Source organism: Mesocricetus auratus, unplaced genomic scaffold, assembly GCF_017639785.1.
Source record: "Mesocricetus auratus isolate SY011 unplaced genomic scaffold, BCM_Maur_2.0 Super-Scaffold_100013, whole genome shotgun sequence".
NCBI lineage: Eukaryota > Metazoa > Chordata > Mammalia > Rodentia > Cricetidae > Mesocricetus > Mesocricetus auratus.
This window is the reverse complement of record NW_024429196.1, coordinates 31,996,911-32,013,234: the sequence shown is the minus strand read 5'-3', so window position 1 is coordinate 32,013,234 and position 16,324 is coordinate 31,996,911.

Sequence of the window (16,324 nt, the reverse complement as noted above, 5' to 3'; positions counted from 1 at the left end):
AATAGTTTCCATTTGTCTTGGAGAATGGATCTATGATAGTAATATCTTTCAAATATCACTGTAATGAGAATATTGTATTGGGGCCTGTATCTAAGTAGTATCAGGGAACACAAAGAGAGTAAATTGGACTTACTTATTCTATCATGTACAAGTTCATCCCCATGAGACATAAATACACCATCCAAGTTGCGCCAATCAGGATCAAAAGATGTCCTCAGGGCTGTGTGAGACATTTTGGAGAACAGATGAAGGTTTCATTCTTGCCCACTGGGAGCTTATGATCTGTGGTTTAAATTATTCCCATTTGTTTGGCTACTGACTGTTTCTCTGACATCTGCCAAATGCATCTATGTGTGAAGTGATTTTTAAAAGTAGAATGTCAGACAGTTCCTAAATAGCTAGGAGAAGAGAAGCTGAGCCAGAGTTATGGATCTGATGCCATCAGCTGAGCCTGCTGTGGACAGTGACACGTTCAAGCCAATATTTCCATCCATCAAAAATCTGCAGGTGCTCAGAGCCACCTGTGTCTTTATCCTTCCTGTAGTAAGCCAGCCAAAGTAAATTTAAATTAGTAATAAAATCAGGTTTGCAAACAGACAAGTACTAGTGAAGATGTCTTCCTGAGTCCCATACCTTTATAGTATCACCATTTCCAAAGAAGCCACATTGACCTTCTAGTTTGTATGTATAGCACAGTTAGAGAGAAAAAATATAAAAAGAGAAGTGAGTTATATTGGGAATAATTTTGATCAAAAAGAAAGATTGTCACGTCATGTCTGCTCATACCAAAATCCAGATCCAAGCTGTCATTGTCCACTTTTGTTAATAGTGGTACTAGCCAATAAGGATGTCTTGAGTGGAGATGTTTTTCTTTCTTGCTGAATTGGAAGATTAATTTTAATTATCAGCTTGTCAGAATCTAGACTCATCTAGGAGACAATGTTCTGCACATATCTGTGAGAGACTTTTTGGATAAAAAAGTCTTACAATGTGAGCAGGAGCATTCAGTGAACTCCGATAATGGGCTGAATGAAAAGGAGGAAGCAACTGAACGCCAGCGTTCTCTACCCTCTGCTCCTTGACTTGGATTGAATATGATCAGGTACCTCACAACCCTGCCCCCATGCCTCCTCCACCATGAAGGACTATACACCTCAGATTATATACCTGGAGCTAGAAATAAAATCTCTTACTCCATGTGTAGCTTCTTACCAGGTTATTTTGTCACAGAAACATAAAAAGCAATAATCACAAACCTGTCTATTGCTTGCAGGCATGAGCCTAACATAACTGAAGCCCCAACTTAGAGCTCACAGGAAGCACTTTCCACATCATGAACTCTTTAAAGCATCACACAAAATAGAAAACAATACAATGAACACTCACAAAAATTGACTCATTAAAATAATATTTTTGCATCATTACCTCAGTTTTAGTACTTTGAAGAAATAAATCAATATAGTTACAATTTAAATAGTCCATACATGCATCCCAGTTCTGTTTTAACCTTCTGAAAGATAATCATTATCCTTGTTTGGGTGTTTAATTGGCCCCAACAATGCTTTCATTTTTAACTATATGAGGGCATGTAACCATGAACAGTAAATTAAACTTTATAGATGTGGCATGATACTATAAATGTCATTCTACAGCTCATTTTTTCACTCACAATTTTCCATGATTTATTCATATTGATACACTAAGTTCTAATTCACTCTTTTACTTATAATTTTTTCACTGCAAAAATATACAAAGATATATTAATTCTCCTGCTGTGAATGCTTAGGTATTTCCTGTCCTTGTTAGTGACATATAAAGTAGAAATATTCTTAAACCTGTTTCCTTATGAACACATGAGAAATTTTCTTTAAAGCATACAAAGATATGTATCTTTGGGACTATAAAGTGTGTACTTTTTCTCCTTTAATATTTCCCAATTCTCTCAATGAGAGAGCACGTCCCTCCAAAACAGGGACACAATACCAAATACATGTTTGTTAATCTGGCTAGATGTTTTCAGGAAAACAAGTAGGTACATCTAATTTATGTCCAGGTAAAAAATTCTAGCCTAGTAGTAGTCACACTTTCATCAGTAATCATTGCAACCATGAGAGCTGACCTCTGTCTGCAAAAGAAAAACCCTGATATAGAGCTGGACTGGGCTGAGGAGTCTGTGAGACAAAGTGACTAATCTCAGCTTACATGGTACAGAAGAACAGTGATTAAATAGTGATGTGTATCAAAAGCTCATCTATCTGAGAGTCGGACCACTTGGTTACCTAATTGGACTGTATTCTATAAAGTTTAATTAGATTGTCATGGGCCAGCCCCTAGAGTTTTATTAATTTATTGACATCAAAATTAAACAGCCTTAGTTTTCTCATAAAATGCATCTAGTTGTTTTTGAACAAGAGTATCCATATTCTCAATTATATCCCAGAGGGGGCAGCAGCATTGCTGTCCATGTATATATAATTCTTTAAGTTGGTTTCCTAAGGAAAATGGGGATCAACAATCTACCACAAGATCCTGCAATTCCACTCTTAGGCATATACCCAAAAGATTCCCATTCATACAATAAGGACATCTGTTCAACTATGTTCATAGAAGCATTATTTGTAATAGCAAGAACCTGGAAGCAACCTAGATGCACTTCAACTGAAGAGTGGATAGAGAAAATGTGGTACATTTACACAATGGAGTACTACTCAGCTGAAAAAAACAATGGAATTTTTAAATTTACAGGCAAATGGATGACACTATAAAAAACCATCCTGACTGAGGAACCCAGTCACAAAAAAGAGAAACATGGTATGTACTCACTCATGTATGGACTTTAGATGGAGCAGGGCATTGCCAGCCTACAATCCCACCTCCAGAGAGTCTGGGAAGCAGGGAAAACCCTAACAGAGATATGCATGGTACCCCGGAGAAGGGGAATGGGACAGGATCTCCCAAGCAGATTTGGATCATGAGGGGAGGGGAGAGTGAGTGGGGAGAAATAAAAGGGGAGAAAAGGAGGGGAGAGGAGGACATGGGGGATCAGGAAGACTGAATCAGGGGAAGAGTAGAGGAGAGCAGGATGAGAGATACCATAATAGAGAGAGCCATTATAGGTTTGCAGAGATACATGGCACCAGAGAGATTTCTAGAGATCGACAAGGATGACACCAACTGGCAGTCTAAGCAATAGTGGAGAGACTACCTTACAAACCCTTCCCCAATAATGATATTGATGACAACTTTATATGACATCCTAGAAACTTCATCCAGTGGCTGATGGAAGTAGAGACAGACACCAACAGTTACATACTGAACTGAACTCCTGGAACTCAGTTGCAGAAAGGGAGAAGTGATGAGAAAAGTGATCAAGACCAGGCTTGTGAAACCCACAGAGACAGCTGACCTGAACAAGGGGGAACTCATGGACCCCAGACTCATGGCTGAGAGGCCAGCACGGGACTGATCCAGACCCCCTGAATGTGGGTGTCAGAGGGGGGCCTCGGCAATGTGTGGGTCGGTCCCCGGGTAGTAGTTCAGTATTTATCCCTAGCATATGAATGGAATTTGGTAGCTCATTCCACGTGGAGGGGTGCTCTCTTAGTATGAACACATGAGAGAGGGCCTAGGCCCTGGCCTGGATGATATGACAGACTTTGGAGATCCCCCATGGAGGACCTCACCCTCTTTGGGGATTGGAGTGGGTATTGGGTGGTGAGTGTCTGCTTCTTCTTCCATTAACTATTTGATGAAGGCTCTAGGATGGCAATAAATGTAGTTATCAATCTTATTATAGGGGAAGGGCAGTATCTCCACTACTGCCTAGATTCTTAGCTGGGCTCATCTTTGTCAATCTCTGAACATTTTCCTAGTGTCAGATTTATCTTTAAACCTATAATGGCTCCCTCTATTATGGTGTCTCTTTTCTTGCTCTCTTCTGTTCTTCCCCTGATCCATTTTGCTCTCCCTCATCTTCTCTTCTCTTATTCCTCCCTCCCCTCTACCTCCATGCTTCCAATTTGCTCAGGAATCCTTTGGCATGTGTTGTTCTTTCTCTCTCTTGTTTGATCTTCTTTCACTTGGAACCATGGTAACCACCATATATATCTCCACAGACATAAAGAGACTAAAAGGAAATCATACTTACCTTAACAGATGTCTGTTCTAGTTCCATTCTGTTGCTGTAACCAAAAACAATTTCAGGAGGAAAGTGGTTATTAGGTTTATACTTCCAGACTATAATCCATCATGGAGTAAAGTTTGGGGAAGTAATTGGAGATAGGAACCATCAAAGAATGTTGCTTTAAGGCTTATTCTTTGGGTCTCTCACTGGATAATTCTCAGGTAGCTTTCTTTTATAGCTCAGACACACTTGCACAAGCATGGTGCTGCTCATAATGGGAGGTTCTCTCAACATCAATCATTAGTCAAAACAGTCTTTCATACACATGGCCACATGCCAATCTGATCTGCCTAATCCTTCAACTGAGAGCATCTCAGATGGTACCAGTATGTGGCAAATAGAAATCTCAAACAAATTAAGACAAGGTCAAAGCTTTAAAAGAACTTATATATTTAGTTTTTAACAGATGTATAAGTGACAATTTCTTCAATGTGACATTGTGTAGTCTTGGGAAGAGAATATTACAGGACTTAGCTGTGCAGATAGGGAGAATACACTGACTCACCAATAGTACTACATGAGTTTCAGATTCAAGGATGCAGTGAAGACATCATCCTTAGGCAGTTGTTCTAGTGGCAGCTGTCACAGAGAAAACTGTAGTGAGAAATGACAGGGGAAGATGAGGGACCATTGGAAGCATCCTAGGACCTCTTAGAGGCAATGCCAAATGATCTGAAATCTTAGGTGCATGCCAGTGAAATTGGAGTTATTGTCACATATCTACAAGATGACCCAAGGGCTAAAGAACTCTGGATGAACTTGAGAGCTAAAAGATTTCACTGAAAAAGCTTTTAACTGGTATAATGGCTTGTAATCCAAGCACTTAAAAGATGGAGGAAGGAGGATCAGTAGTAGAAGTTTATCTTTGGTCATATAAAGAGTTTGAGGTCAGTAGGCATATATGAAATCCTGTATTATGAAGCCTAAAAAATAACAAAAGACTTAAAGTGGCTACTTACAGCCTCATGTAAGGGCATTCAATATGAACATAAACCTTACTGATCTATATGATACCTCATTCTCTCTAACACCCCCACTTTTTCCTCTTTAATCTAGTGCAGCTGCTTGTGCAGTAGCCTTTTCTTTGGAATGAATCCTGTATCCCAAATCTCTGAAAGACCTTTTCTTAATTGTGCATTTGACTGACCTACCCAACTAATGTCCTAACAAATTCCCCAAACTTTTCTAAACTGTTAATGGATAAAACTCCAGCTCAGGCCCTTATGTGTAGCTGAATGATCACTGAAAGACTAAAAGATAGTCCATGGCTTTATACTAATGGAATGAAGGAGCCCCTTCATGCATCAGGGGATCCGCATCAGAGAGCATAAAAGGAAATCTATAGTTGTTTATATAAGGCCTGATTTTAAGTTAGTGATGCCTGGTGATTAACAGTGGTGATGTCCTGTTATTATTTGATTCCATGCTTCCTCTCTTTCAAGAGTTGCATCTGTTTTCTAAAACTAAAATAGTAGAGGCACACTATTATTTAATTCACAAGTTAAAAATAGGGAGTATTAGAATTTATGTTTTAAATATGAGTGGTGTGTGTGTGTGTGTGTGCATGTGTGTAGATGACTGCAGATGCCCGGGGGTGTTATCAGATTCCCAGGAGCTGCAACTACTGATGCTTATGACTCTCCCAGTGTGGATTCTGGGAACTACACATGGATCTGTGTAATAGCAGTGCAAACTCTGAGATATTCACTAAGTCACCCTTAATTTTTGTCCTGCAACATAGAGTCGATCATGGTATTGGAAATCTCACAAGGGAAGCCAAACTTACAGCAATATCCAAATAGATTATTACTTTTTGATTCTATTATAACAGTTCTGTACATGTATGCACTGTAATGTGAAACAATCATCCGTTAGCCTCACTTAAGTTCTTCCTATTTTTATAGACCATCTTCTTCCAACAGAGAGCCCCTGTTCTACTTTCATGCTTTCTTTTTGTTCAGGCCTTATGCAGACAGCTATAGCTGATGTCTGTTTATGATTACATCGATTAGGTCATATCCAGACCACGTCTTTTCACAATACTCTCCTTCCTCCAGCTTTTACTATAGTTTTTGTTCAATTTTCCACAATTCTGTCTGCATTATACAAGGAGGATGCTCAGCATTTTGGCCATTTATAAGTCTCTGCATTAGTCATTGTCCCTTGAAAAAATAAACTTCTGTGGCCAACACAAATAATAATAGTCTAAGAATATAAATATTTAGAGGCAGTTTGGCTATATATCAGTTTAGCTTAATACGTATCCCCCCAGTACCTGTGATGTTTTCAGCCATAGATATTTGACCAGGTTTACAGAGATAACCAGATGTGTATTTCTTCCCATGCAAGCTCCTCAGACACAATCAAAAAAGCATTGGTTACCCCTAAAAAATTCATTGTGTGGCTAGGGACTCCCAAATTCTCCCATACACGTTTGAGAGAATTATTTTATAAATGTGAAGTTTGTATGCCTATAGTCCTTCTATTTACTAGCACAATGAGAGTATATAGAGACTATGAGATACTCCATGTATACATATGTGGTTACACTTAAGCACTTTATATTATCTGCTCCTATCTAAGGATATTATCTTGTAAGCATGATTTTTTTCTAATTACATAAAAATTCTATCACCTAGGCAGAGATTGGCACAAAGCATGGAGCCAGCCCATGTTTGCTGGATGAATTCATAAATGAGTTCATAGAGATTACATATGCAATTTACCCTTTTATAAATGAAATATTTGAATTTGTTCACAAAAATTGTCATGTTCCTAGTAGTTGAATCTCTAGAGGTGTCTGTATATGTGCTGAGTAACTATTTATTAGGCATTTGCCAAGCACCATACTTCTAGAAGCTGGTGGCAAGAGAGTGTCTGACCAACTTGGATGCCTTCAGTGTTGATTTTAGTAAGAGCAGTTTGCATGCCATGTTCAAGGAAATAGCTGAGTGCAAGATTCAGATACATGAGTAGATGTTGATAGTATACAGAAAGTGGGGCTGGAGAGATAGCTCACTGGTTGAGTGTGCATTGCTCTTGTAATGTGATATGTATAATTAAATATGTATATAAAGGCAAGAAGGAAGAGGGGGAGGAATGGAACAATAAGACAAAAATCATAAAAGAATTATCTAGGAGTCAGAATAACTGGATCTATTCTCATCTGCTCTGTGATTTGCCTCCCCATCTGCTATGAATAATAATATTCACAATAATATTCACCTCCTACATACTTTGTAGGTTGCTGTGAAAGAGTATTAGAAATAATGACTTTGATCTTCTCAGATGAAGAGGTTGTGTTTGCACAAAACACTGTATTAGTTCAATCAGGGTAAAATTGGCTTTTGCTTTCAACAAGGACAAAATTGTTAAAGGTGGAAAAGTCTGCATGGAATGAAATACACAATTAGATTCCTCTCAATGCGACTGAAAGGGACTCAATTTATGCCTCCAGAAAGGAGTAGGTAAGCCCAGAAAAAAAGTCACAAGATGCTGTTATGTTTCTGCAAGATGAGCAGGTAGCTAGTGCTCACTGGTGTTGCTGCAGCTTGGTTTCCTGTGACACAGTTGCAGGATGACTTTATTCTTGTTCTTAGAGGAGTGAGAAGAGGAAATGCACCATGTTTTTTAAAATGGCTGTGCTCTTTCTTCTCCAGTGCTTCTCTCCTGAAACACATTTCTTTTTCCTGGTCTCAAGGGAAACCTTATGGCACATTCCCAAGCTGCTCAGGCTAAGCCCTATACAGACATTAATCCAACCAGCCATGATTAGCATGGTGTGATCTAAAGGAGGTCTGTTGCAAAAACACTCCAATCCCATCTACCAGCAGCTGGGCATGCTTTGAGTCAGACCTTTCCTCCAGAACATGACTGGCAAATTGCCTTTACCTGGGTAGGTAATATATTCTCTAATGAGTGCCTTGGAATCATTTTCTCTGTATTAACCCCAAAGGAGATACAGTAAAGAACGGCAGCTTATGCAGAAGACTCTTCTTGCTTTTAAAGACCATTCCATGTTTGTAAAAACAGCACTCATGTGATTGTAAACATCTCTTCAGGTTGAACAGCATATCTCTATTCTCCATCACCTAAAATTTGTCAATGCCTAATAAAGTATATCAGTCAAGAGGAAAAACAGGGTCAGTATGGATTTGTCCCAGGAAAATATCTTAGACATATTCTATACATATGCCCTTTGTATTGTAACTCATTCTGAAGTATCATTTGTCTGCCTATAATGGATAACTGTAAATATCAAGATGTATTTCTTTTTGATAGCACGTAATAATTTCACCCTATGCATATTAACCATGACTTCTTTAACTTTCCCCATTTGCAACCCTCATTTATTTGAGAAAATTTTATATTTCAGTCTTACATGTATATAAGACAGGTACAAATCAAACAATGATAAAAATAATAAATATACTTATTTTAAATAACTCTTTAACATAATTTTCCATTTTTTAAAGACAAGGCAAATTATCATGCCCTGTTGGGTGTGCTTATTTATTTGACACAACGAGTTAAATCTTGGCTGGATATTTGATGCTGCAGCACACAGTACATTCTAAATATTTTTGAGAGTTTATTGATATTTTGATTTTGTAATTATCAATGCTGAATATATTGCTTCACATAAACACGTAGAACAAAATGGTAAAAGTGTGATTTGGACCATTTTAGAAATCATTAAAATTTCTCTCCTAATTCCAAGCCAAAATTAATTTATTGATTTCTTTTTCCTGAACCTTAAAGTCAGCATCTCAAATATCAACTTTTTAAATCAACATTCTATCACAATGCAATTCAAAACTATGGTAGTTTGATACATTCGTGTTAAGAACTGATGGCAGGAAAATAATCTTTGCCATATATGTTTGTCTAAGAGCAGAAAACCTTGTGTGTATGGTAACAGTGCTGAAATTCATAACATCCAATCACTGAGTCTGAGCAGAGTTCTAGCATGGACATTTCTCTCACCTACTTTCCATCTTCATATACACAAAGTCCATTCTCTTGCTCCACCCCACCCGGCTTTACATCTGATCCCTATCAGTCATGGTTGTTGGCAATCTTGTGTTTCTGTTTGCTCAGACTTCTGAGCTGATTAGTTAGCAAATCCATCCCCTCCTGTAAAACACAGATCAAATGCCCAGCACTTTGTCACTGTTCACAGACTTAGACTCTTCCAAGTATGTCTCATCATTCAACATTTCAGCAAATTGTTGTCACCTACAAAGTTTATACTCAAGAACTGCACAGTCAATTCATCAAAACATTTCACAAAATCATAGTTCATTAAGGAAATTTTTGTTTTGTGTTGGGCTACAGTCATAGGTATTCTGTTCTGCATGAAGCTTTATGTGACTCATGGATCATAGGTTGGGCATACCTGAAAACTCTGATAATTCCTTTTGTGACATGTTTTCGTGACTTACAATATCAAATACAGTGAGTGGTTAAATCTTTGCATGTGTCAGTGACTTTATATGGTCTCCATGACTTCTATTATCCTGATTATTGCTTCAACCTTGGGTTGCAATGTACCCGAGTCGTTTGGCCATGTTGTCTCCCCAGATTCCTTGTTGACACAACTCCGTTTTTCATGAAGTCACTTTATCTAAGATCTTTATCCTGAACATATATAAAACTGCAATGTGTGCTTTGCCCATGACTTCATCTCTAAAATGTTTTTAGTTTGCTCCTTAATACTTTTGAGAACATGACCTAATGTTTATTTATCCACTGTGATGCCTGTCTAGGAGATGGAGATATTCTCTTTTTTGTATATTGCTGTGTCCATCAAAATAATGCCTTACACAATGCAGGCATGCCATGAATATTTGTTAAACTGATGCCTGCAGAGACCACTTCAGGGTTCTTTTTAGAGAATGTGTATGTTCTCCAAGGCTCCTGCCAAATACTTAGAAAATTCATTTGCCATTGAATTACATGAAACTAACATTTGGATTGTTTCTACAGTTTGTATTTACAGAGGAGAAAATTACCACTAAATTTACACTCTTGCAAATGTTTGAAAATTGTCCAGATTATTTGCTTGTATCAAGTATTCACACTCATGGAAAATATCCTTTGCAAGTTGACTGTTGTTCCAAGAACACAAAGAGATAATGCCAGGCATGAACACAAAAGAACATTTAAGGCTCACATGCTTTGCTGAAGTTAAATCTCAAGCCTTTCTCCCTGAAATGTGGGGATTGGCAAGTGAAAGATGTTTGCATAGCTTGCAAATTGTGTCCAGCCAAGCACAACAGATACTCAGAAAAACCCAAAAGAATGACAGTTCTGAAGAGTAACAGAGAAAATTTCAAGCAAGGTGAAACGCTGGCATTTCAAGGAGGGGTAAAAGTTAGTAAATACATGTTCCATTAGGGAGATTGGGAGGCATGTTTCAATGGCACTAAAATATATGTTTGATGTGGAAATCCGTTGCTTCTGTGTGCTTATATTTGAAAATCTTGAAGAGATATGGAGAGAGTGGACAGCCTTGTCTTGTTCCTGATTTTAGAACATGGGGAGGGGTGGGGGAAGTGGGAGCTGGGAAGAAGAGAGGGGGAGAAGAGGAAGAGAGAGTAAGTCATGGGGGAACAGGAAGGTTGAGTGGGGAGTAGAGTAGGGGGAAGAGGGAATCATAGGTTAGAAGACAGATCAGACACCAGTGTGACCTCTAGTGATCTAAAGGGATGACACCAATTGGCAAGCTAAGCAATAGTGGAGAGACCACCCTGAATGCCCATTCCTGATAATGAACTTGATATCTATAACCATCCTGGAGCCTTCATCCAGTGACTGATGGAAGCAGAGGCAAACATCCACAGTTAAACACTGAACTGAACCCAAGGAACCCAGTGACAGAGAGAGAGGAGCGATGAGCAGATTGGCAAAGAATGGGCTGGCAAAACCAGCAGAGACAGCGGATCTGAACAGCGGAGAGCTCTTCTACCCCAGACCAACAGCTGGGAGGCCAGCATGGGACTGATCCAAAGCCCCCGAATGTGGGGGTCAGTGAGGAGGCCTGAGCAACCTATGGGGCCCTGAGCAGTGGATCATTGTTTATCCCTGGAATACAAACAGACATCGTGTGCCCATAACACAAAGAGGGATGCTCTGTCAGCCTGGACTCTTAGGGGGGAGTGCCTGGACCCTACCCTGAGTGAAATGACAGACTCTAGATATCCCCTATATGGAAGGAAATGTCAATAGTGTGGGAGGCTGGGGGGATGATGGGGGGATGCGGGAGGAGGGGAGGGAGAGGGAACTGGGTTTGGCATATAAAACAAAATATTTAAAATTAAAATAAAAAAGAGAGAAAAAAGAAAATCTTGTGGATGAAGCATAGTAACGATGAACAGGTTTTTTCCCCCCTCTCCTCCCTCCCTTTTTCTTTCCTTCACCACACCTTCCTCATAACTCCTTCTCTTCTCTGTTATTACTCCTTTCTTTCTTTCCTCTTATATCACACATTTCATACTTCTCTTTATCTCCTTCCATATCTTCATTTCTTCCTTTAAGTTTTCTTTTTGTATTAGTGTCCCCTACTTTCTTCCCTCTGCTCCTGCTCCGCTGCATCCATGTCTTTCTGGAATACATTTTTATATGCTCAAGTTCTGACATTATCATTTTACTTAGCATCCCTAGGCAACAAGATTTATGGATGATGGGCATAGCGTCACCTTTCAGATATATTTTTTCCTCCTTTTTAAAATTTAAATTAGAAACAAGCTTGTTTTACATGTGAATCATAGTTCCCTTTCCTTCCCTCCTCCCCTGCCTCCCACTGACCCCTAGGCCATCCCCCCCCTTTTTGCTTCCCAAGGAGGGTGAGGCCTTCCATGGTGGATCTTCAAAGTCTGTTATATCTTTTGGAGCAGGGCCTAGACTCTCCTCCATGTGTCTAGGCTGAGAGAGTATCCCTCTATGTGGACTGGGCTCCCAAAGTTCATTCGTACACTAGGGATAAATACTGATCCACTACCAGAGGTCCCATAGATTAACCAAACCTCCAAACTGACTTCCTCGTTCAGGGAGTCTGAAATATTCCTATGCTGTTTTCCCAGCTATCAGTCTGGTTTCCATGAGCTCATGCTTGTTCAGGTCAGCTGTGGGTTTCTCCATCCTGGTCTTGACCCCATTCCTCATCACTCCTCCCACTCTGCAACTGGATTTCAGGAGTTCAGCTCAGTGCTTAGTTGTGGGTGTTTGCTTCTGCTTCCATCAGCTACTGGATGAATGCTCTAGGGCGGCATATAAGGTAGTAATCAATCTCATTATCGAGAAGGGAATTTAGGGTAGCCTCTTGAACATTGCTTATATTGTTAGTTGGGGTCATCTTTATAGGTATCTGGACATTTCCCTAGTGCCTGATTTCTCTAAACCTATAATGGCTCCCTCTATTATCTTATCTCTTTTTTTTCTCTTCTGTTCTTTCCCTGACTTCATCTTCCTGCTCGCTCTCCTCTCCTCTTCTCCCCTTCTCTTTCTCCTAACTCATTCTCCTCTCCCAATCATCTTAGGAGAACTGTCCCTTTTCCCTTTTCCAGGGGACCATGTATGTCTCTCTTAGGGCCCTCCTTGCTTCCTAGCTTCTCTGTCAGTGTGGATTGTAGGCTGGTACTCCTTTGCTCTATGTCTGAAATCCATATATGAGTGAGTACATACCATGTTTGTCTTTTTGTGACTGGTTACCTCACTAGGGATGGTTCTTCCAGTTCCATCTATTTGCCTGTGAATTTCAAGATTCCATTGACTTATTTTTCTGCTGAGTATTACTCCATCCATTCTTTAGTTGAGGGGCACCTAGGTTGCTTCCAGGTTCTGGCTATTACAAATAATGCTGCTATGAACATGGTTGAACAGATGTCCTTGTTATATGAATGTGCATCTTTTGGGTATATGTCTAAGAGTGGAATTGCTGGATCTTGTGGTAGACTGATTCCCGTTTTCCTGAGGAACCACCATACTGATTTCTAAAGGGGCTGTATGAGTTAGCACTCCCACCGGCAGTGGAGGAGTGTTCCCTTTTCTCCACATACTCTCCAGCATAAACTGTCATCGATGTTTTTTATTTATCCATTCTGACAGGAGCAAGATAGTATCTCAAAGTTGTTTTGATTTACATTTCTCTGATGACTAAGGATGTTGAGCACTTTCTTAAGTGTCTATCAGCCATTTTAGATTCCTCTATTGAGAATTCTCTGCTTAGTTCTGTACCCCACTTCCTAATTGAATTATTTGGTGTTTGGTAACTAGCTTCTTAAGTTCTTTATGTTTTGGAAATCAGCCCTCTACCAGATGTGGGGTTGGTGAATATCTTTTCCCATTCTGTGGGCTGCCCTTTTGTATTGTTGACTGTCTTCTTTGCCTTACAGAAGCTTCTCAGTTACAGGTTGTCCCATTTGTTAATTGTTGATCTCAATGTCTGTCTGAGCTACTGGTGTTATGTTCAGGAAGCGGTCTCCTGTACCAATTCATTCGAGGGTACCACCTACCTTCTCTTCTAAGAGGTTCAGGGTGGCTAGATTTATGTGGAGGCCTTTGCTCCATCTGGACTCAAGATAGATATGGCGATAGATATGGATCTATTTGCAGTTTTCTACATACTAGCGTCCAGTCATGCCAACACCATTTGTTGAAGATACTTGTTCTTTTCCTTTGTATAATTTTAGTTTCTTTGTCAAAAAAAGGTGTTCTTAGGTGAGTGGGTCCATATCAGGGTTTTCTATTCTATTCCATTTGTCTACCTGTCTATTTTTGCCAATACCAAGCTGTTTTCAGGACTATAACTCTATAATAGTGCTTGAATTCAGGGATGTTTTTGCAGTATATTTTTACATTCATGCTGCTTCAGGACTCACATGGATGGGTGGCTGCTTATCTAGTATCAGATGGTATTTGTACTCAGCTCAAATGGACACACAGGCAATATACACATATCTTACAGATGATCCTTGAGGAAAGCTACAAATTTCTTGATCAATGACCTACTTAAATAGTTCAAAGTAGGAGAAGCTAAAATACATTGCGGTCTAGAATTTAAACACAAATATATTAACATAACAATATGGCAGCACATATTAATTTGGTTTTCTTCAATGCATACATACAGTACAATATATTATATTTTATATCTCAAGTGGACTATGAATATGAATTTACTATTAAGTAGTTAAAGAACTTTCAAAAGACAAAAAAATAACGACTTAAATAAATAAATGAGGAGAAGAAACAAATCTCATTATTGAAGAATTTCTACTAGTAAGTGTATGAAGAATGAAGGAAAGGGACCAGCATTTGCTGATAACGACCAGTAAAGCTGATTGACTGGAGATGAGGAAGAACTCATCACAGGTGACACATGCCACCAGTCATTTTAAAGGGTTCTTAAGAGCTATTTTCACAAATGGATTATCTAGAGAAAAAAAAACACGGAAGCTCAGGCTTCGCCAATTTCTGTTTTTTTATGTATCTTTTTTAAAATTTAAATTTATATTAGAAACAAGGTTGCTTCACATGTCAATTCCAGGTCTCTCTCCCTTTCCCTCCCTCCTCCCGCACCCTCCCAGCAACCCCTCCAATATACCCTCATTTCCCCAAGGAGGGAGAGGCCCTCCATGCAGGTGTCCATAGTCTGTCATTTCATCCAGGGTAGGGCCTAGACCCTCCCCCAAGAATCCAGAGTGAGAGTGCACCTCTCATTGTTGGATGGGTGCCCAAAGTCCATTTGTATACCCAGGATAAATACTGATCTACTACTCAAGGCTCAATGGATTACCTAGGCCTCCTCACTGACACCCACATTCAGGAGGTCTTGATCAGTCCCATGCTGGATTCCCAGACATCAGTCTGTGATTCAAGAGCTACCCCTTGTCAGGTCAGCTGTTTCTGGGGGTTAAACCAGCCCAGTGTTAACCCCTTTGCTCATCAGTCCTCCCTCTCTGTCACTGATTTTTTGAGTTCAGCTCAGCATTTAGCTGTGGGAGTCTGCCTCTGCTTCTATCAGCCACTGAGTGAAGGTTCTGTTTCCCAGACTCTCTGGCCATGGGATTGTAGGCTGGCATTCCTCAGATCTATGTCTAAAAACCATATATGAGGGAGTACATGCCATGTTTCTCTTTTTGTGACTTGGTTACCTCACTCAGGATGGTTTCTTCTACTGCCATCCATTTGCCTGCAAATTTCAGGATTCCATTGTTTTTTCTGCTGAATAGTACTCCATTGTGTAAATGTACCACATTTTCTCTATCCACTCTTCAGTTGAGGGGCATCTAGGTTGCTTCCAAGTTCTGGCTATTACAAATAATGCTGCTGTGAACATAGCGGAACAGATATCCTTGTTGTATGAATGGGCATCTTTTGGATATATGCCTAAGAGTGGAGTTGCTGGGTCTTGTGGTAGGTTTATTCCCATTTTTCTGAGGAATCTCCACACTGATTTCCAAAGTGGCTGTACAAGATGGCACTCCCACCAGCAGTGGAGCAGTGTTCCCCTTTCACCACAACCTCTCCAGCATAAATTGTCGTTGGACAATTTTGATTTTAGCCATTCTGACAGGAGTAAGATGGTGTCTCAGAGTTGTTTTGATTTGCATTTCCCAGATGGCTAAGGATGTTGAGCAGTTTCTCAAGTGCCTCTCAGCCATCTTAGACTCCTCTATCGAGAATTCTCTATTTAAATATTCACATCACAGTCAGTTACAACTAACCACATGCTGTTGCTCAACACCAAGTTGGAAGGAAATGCCTAATTCACTTTTTATGAATCCTTGTGATTCATACAGCATGTCACTCTGTGTGCAGTCAACATTCGAGGTTATTTGAGTCTGTCACAGAAGAGGTGTGTTCGTGCTAATAACTTGATTTTGATTATTTGCCCTCTACGATCAGAACACATTGATACCCACTGGATGGTAATTTGCTGAGTATTCTGGGAAACTCCTACTTTCCTTCACATATTTACTAGAAAGAGATATCTGAATGAATCAGCCAACATGATCATCCTTATGAGCATAATATCAAAAAGATTTTTCTATAGTTCTTCATATACATTCTTCTTATAGACATGTCTAAATGGACCAAATGTGGTCATAAAATCATAATTCCTTGTTATTCATATAG